Raw genomic sequence first — 6000 nt, forward strand, 5'->3', positions numbered from 1 at the left:
CAGTACCCTGCAAGAGAGGGAGAGCCGAACCAGTCCCCTGAAACAAGGGTAGACTACACTCTGCTCCCACCTCTGCCGCCAGGATACTACATGCTGCTCCCACCTCCACCAGCAGGGGCAGAGCGGCAGGAGCTGCCTCTGCCTCCACCACCTCCACCGCCAGGATCAGAGCAGCAGGAACTGCCTCTGCCTCCTCCACCAGCAGAGGGTGAATGCCTGCTGGGTCCTTGTCTACCAGCAGAGGATGAATGCCTGCTGGTATCACTTCCCCCACCAGCAGAGGATGAATGCCCACCAGCAGAGGATGAATGGCTGCTGGTATCAGTTCCTCCACCAGCAGAGGATGAATGCCTGCTGGTATCATCTCCCTCACCATCACGAGGAGAGGAGCTGGAGCTGCCTCTGCCTCCATCATCATCAGGGGGAGAGGAGCAGGAGCTGCCTCTCCCTTCATCAGAAGGACCAGGACTGTATGCTGGCGGTCCTCAGCTGCCCTTGCATAGGCTGCTGAGGGAAGCACGGGGAAGAACCACCTGGCCGCAGTGGCCAAAAAGAGAGCCAACACCTGCACCCCAGCTTGTCCTGACTCCCTGCTTCGCTTCGCCCAAAGATGCCTGCCATTCTTCGCCCAAGGATGCCTGGGGTGGCCTATCGCTCCGCATCACCTGGGGTCGCGGTAACTGCATCGCTTGGGTTTGACCGCCGCTCAGCATCACCTGCGATTGCCCGCCGCTCAGCATCGCCTGGGGTCTCTGGGACTGCTTCACCTGGGGTTACCAGCCGCACCACATCGCCTGGGGTTGCCTGTTGCTCCGCATTGCAGCAGGAAATACTGTGGCTGGAATCCCACCAAGGGGAGCCGTCAGCCACGAAGAAGGGGGAAGAAGTCTGGATACCACCAACCCCAGCAGCAGTTTCACTGCCGGAGATTGGGGGGGAGGTTAGGAGACCTGCTGCCACTGCAGCAGTTTCGTTGCTGGAGATCGTGGGAGAGGTCAGAAGACCTGCTCCCACTGCAGTTTCTCCCACTGCCGGAAGTACTGTGGTACTGTGAGCCCCACCAAGGGAAGCTGTCAGCTTCGAAGAAGGGGGGAGGTCAGCAGACCACCCCCCAAGCAGCCTTTCTGCTGCCAGAACTACCCTGGCAGGAGTATGCCACCTCGCTCTCAGCATTGCTGCTGACAGCATTACGACCTGTGGGCCCATTGAAGCCTCCGGTCCTGGCCCAGGACTTTGTGCTGGACTTTTGGGCTTTTAAGGGGGGAGGTTACCATTGAGGCCATGTATGCTTTGCAAAGGGGGGGATTATGTGACAAAGTGTCCGCCCCTGTGTATATTATCTGTTATATGTTGCATGTGGTGTGTTAAATGTTGGTGTATAGTCATTGGTACACGGGATATAAACGGGTCTGTGTAACACAAGTGTTTAAAATGTATATTTGTATTTAGGCACGAGGATTGCACAGCACTTCACGTGCAAGTAAAAAGTAATCATATGTGAGCATGGGGGTTTAGAATCAATTGCTATTACGTGCTGTTGGGACCAGCACGATTCTTGTTTGTAAACTCATCGTGTTTGTTAGTCTGTCGATCTGCTCACCGTTTTATTGAGTGTTAGTCAATTTTTGTTTGTATATTTATTTTGCCGTGAAGTGGCATGTCCTGTGTTTTCGGGTTTGTTAAATCTTTTATTTACAATAAACTGGCGCAAGCAAGCATCCCCATCATTTCAATTCATCTGTTTTGTCTCAGTGTATTCTCTTCCTGGTTCTGACGTCACCCACTCCGGCCGTCTTTGTGAGAATTACCCACCACACTTCCACATGTGGTGTCAGTGGTGGGATTCACTGGCATTGACCATAAAAGCAGTGCACAAACAGAACCACCCAAAGAAGCCATGGATGCCACACAGTTCGTCACCCTGATGGACCTCCTGCGCCAGACTCTCACTGCTGCGGTGCAGGGGGCAGCTAGACCCGCAGCTCCAGACCACCCACTGCAAAGACCGACTAAAATGACGGCCGAGGATCGACCTGAAGCCTATTAGGAGATGTTTGAGGCCATGGCGACCTCGGCCGGGTGGCCCCAAACACAGTGGGGTAGCTACTTGTTGCCACAGCTTACCGGAGAAGCTCAAGCAGCGGCGAGGACGCTGTCAACGGGGTGCATGCTGGATTACCCCACGCTGAAGGCAGCCATCCTGAATCACGTGGGGGCCACACCGGAGGGCTATGGGAAGAAATCCTGGGAGGAGCAGTTTGTGGTGGGGGAGCACCCCCAAGCCCTTCCCCACCTCCTAAAGGATTATGCCATGGGCTGGCTGAACACAGATGCGGTCACCAAAGCCAGGTTGGTGAAGCTGATTGTGGTGGAGCGGTTTCTGGGGTGTCTAGCCCTGGGACCTCGGCTGTGGGTCGAGCGACAGGCATCGGATACTCTGGACTGGGCGGTCGAATTGGCAGAACAGTACCAACGCCCGCGAGACTCCCTGGAAGGAGTGTGACTACCGGATCGTCCCCTCAACTGGCCCAGCTCGCTCCCGTGACTTCCGACTCGAGTAAGGGCGTGACGGCATGCTGGGCAGGCTCTTTGACCGGGTTAGAGCGTCATCAGTTGCTCATTCCTCAGCCCTTTAAGGAGGATTTGTTGCAGCTGGCTCATGATATTCCCCTGTCTGGTCATTTGGGAAGGGATAAAACTAAAGCAAGGCTGGTGTCACGGTTCTTCTGACTGGGGCTGGATGGCGATGTCAAGCAGTTTTGTAAGCGTTGTGGGGAATGTCAGAAGGCCAACCCTAGAGCTGTTCCACAGGCCCCAATGGTGCCTTTGCCCCTAGTGGAAGCTCTTTTTGAGCGTATTGCGATGGACATAGTTGGGCCACTGGAGAGGAGCACAGGAGGATACACCCACCACTTGTCATTTTGGATTATGCTACGTATTATCCAAAGGCTATTCCCCTCCAATCTATGTCAGCTAAGTCTGTTGCAAATGAGCTTGTGAAGGTTTTCTCCAGGGTGTGCATTACTGAGACCAGCTGATTTCTCCCCTTCTCTTTGTGATCAGAGAGGTACCCTGGGGTTTTCACCATTCGAGCTGTTGTATGGGCGGAGACCCCGGGGCATGCTCGATCTGGTCAGAGAGCTGTGGGAGGAGCAGAAGGACACTTCGACCAATACCGTCCGGTATGTGTTGGACCTATGAGTTTGTTGGGAAATGGGCGCATGACAATTTGCAGTCGAAACTCTTGGCTAAGTGGCAAGGACCCTTTGAGGTTACACCAGGTTGGAAAGGTGGACTATGAGATCTGCCAGCTGGAGCGACGGACAGAGAAACCCATTTATCATATCAATCTCTTAAAGCTTTGGTTACAACCAGAGGCGTTGTTAGTGGCGCATGCAGATGACGTCACGGACCTGGGACCTGATCTTTCTGTGTTGGCAAGAAAAGGATCGGTACAGATTGCTGAGTATCTGACACCAACGCAGAAATGTCAGGCTCGCGGTCTGGTGGCGGAGTTTCCTGATGTGTTCTCTTCCATCCCAGGGCAGACTCGAGTAGCCCATCATCACATTAATATTGTGCCGGTGGCGTTGGCTCGCCAAAGGCCGTACCGTATACCTGAACGTAAAAGATAGGTAATAAAAGCGGAAATTGATGAAATACTGAGACTGGGGGTAATAGAAGAGTCCCAAAGTGACTGGAACAGTTGAGTCGTTTTAGTCGATAAGCCAGATGGGTCAACTCAATTTTGTATTGACACAGACGAATCAATGAGAATTCGAAGTTTGACGCTTATCCGATGCCCCGGGTAGATGAGTTGCTAGAGCGTCTAGGCACCGCTCATTTTATGACGACACTGGATTTAACGAAGGGGTAATGGCAGATACCCCTGACCCCGGAATCTAGAGAGAGGATGGTGTTTTCGACTCCCTTCGGGTTGTACCAATTTAGGACCATGCCCTTTGGGTTGCACGGAGCACCTGCCACTTTCCAGCGGATGATGGATCGCATCTTGCAGTATGCCACTGCTCACATAGATGACGTGGTTATCCACAGTGAGGATTGGCCGAGTCATCTGTGTAAGGTGGTGGCAGTGCTGCAATCCTTGCTGGAGGCGGGGCTCACTGCTAACCCAAAGAAGTGTGCAATTGGGAAGAGTGAGTCGGAGTATTTGGGGTATCGAGGAGGGAGGGGCCAGATCAGACCGCTGGTTGCTAAGGTGAAAGCCTTGGCTGACTGGTCGGTTCCTACAACCAAAACTCAGGTGCGCTCTTTCTTGGGACTAGCGGGCTATTATAGGAAATTCGTACTGAGCTTCGCTATGCTCGCTGCTCCCTTGACAGACCTCACATGGAAGGCTGCCCCAAATACGGTTCAGTGGACAGAGTTGTGCCAGAGGGCCTTTCTCTCCTTGAAGCGGAGGCTGTGTAGTAAGCCAGTGCTATGCAGCCAGGATTTTGGTAAGAGGTTCACCCTGCAGACGGATGCGTCAGAGATAGGTCTCGGGGCAGTGTTGTCTCAGGAGGTTCGGGGAAGCGAGCACCCAGTCCTGTACATCAGTAGCTAGCTCCTTCCCCACGAGAAAAATTATAGCACCATCGAGAAGGAGTGTCTTGCAGTAAAATGGGCAGTCCAGTCTCCAGTACTACCTCCTGGGGTGACACTTCACTCTAGTTACAGATCATGCCTTCTTAGCATGGCTTCACCGAATGAAAGATAACAACGCCAGAATCACACTATGGTACTTGGCCTTGCAGCCCTATGCCTTCAGGGTAGTCCACCGAGCAGGAAAGCTGCATCAAAACGCAGACTTTTTCTCTCGGGAAGGCATGGGGGTGTAGGATTTTCGAATGAACTGGTGGTGTCATTCTGAGGGGGAAGATATGTAGCAGGGGGAGATCTGTGCTGACTCTGCTGGCGTGTTCACAGTGCTGCAGGAAGAGGGCAGCAGTCGTCCAACAACTGCCTGTGAGTCATGGCAATGACACGGGGAGGTGGGAAAATGGGTGTGTGGACTTTCCCTCTCTCTGAATGGCTGGGAGGCGGGTCTTAGGGAGAATGTTACCCCTATAAGATAATGCTCTACTGTTTCCTCAGATCTGCCCTTTTAGACGCACTGTATGTGCGGACGCGCTGGTCGAGGACCGAGAACCAGCTGGAAGAAAGACAGCAACCAACAAGCCAGAGAGTGACAGCGGGGAACCCTTGGGCAGACCCCCGAAGTATTGTTTAGAGCAAGCAGGGAGCCGCTAGAGTAGGTCAGTGATCCAGGTCGTTCGGGTAGCGGCAACCGAGATAACGCTATATAGGTTGTTTTTCCCGGTTTAAACAGGGCGGTATCTTATGAAATGAATTGCTGCATGCTAAATTATTATTGGTGCAATGTTAAGAATCAAGAATGCTATATATACTAATGTAAAAAGGAAGCCGGGCAGATCACTTTTCCTTGTACTGATAAAGTGAGGATTGAGTGGGTCTCCAGAGCGCTCTGTGGCTCTGTGTTAACCTTCAATAAAAGCCTTGATTCAACTCAACGTGCTCACGGGCTAAATTGTTTGGGGTTAGGTGAACATCCAGAATTCGTCCCTACAATATATATATATATATATATATATATATATATATATATAGTGCCTTGCAAAAGTATTCAGGCCCTTAACCAATTCTCTCATATTACTGAATTACAAATGGTACATTGAAATTTCGTTCTGTTCAATATTTTATTTTAAAACACTTAAACTCAAAATCAATTATTGCAAAGTAACATTGGTTTTATGTTGGGAAATATTTTTAAGAAAAATAAAAAAAACTGAAATATCTTGCTTGCATAAGTATTCAACCCCCAAACATTAACATTTGGTAGAGCCACCTTTCGCTGCAATAACAGCTTTAAGTCTTTTGGGGTAAGTATGTACCAGCTTTGCACACAGTGTCGGAGTGATTTTGGCCCATTCTTCCTGGCAGATTTGCTCCAGGTTGACTAGGTTGATTGGACGACGC

This window comes from Polyodon spathula, chromosome 13 (genome assembly GCF_017654505.1).
Source record: "Polyodon spathula isolate WHYD16114869_AA chromosome 13, ASM1765450v1, whole genome shotgun sequence".
In the NCBI taxonomy this organism is placed as follows: Eukaryota; Metazoa; Chordata; class Actinopteri; order Acipenseriformes; family Polyodontidae; genus Polyodon; species Polyodon spathula.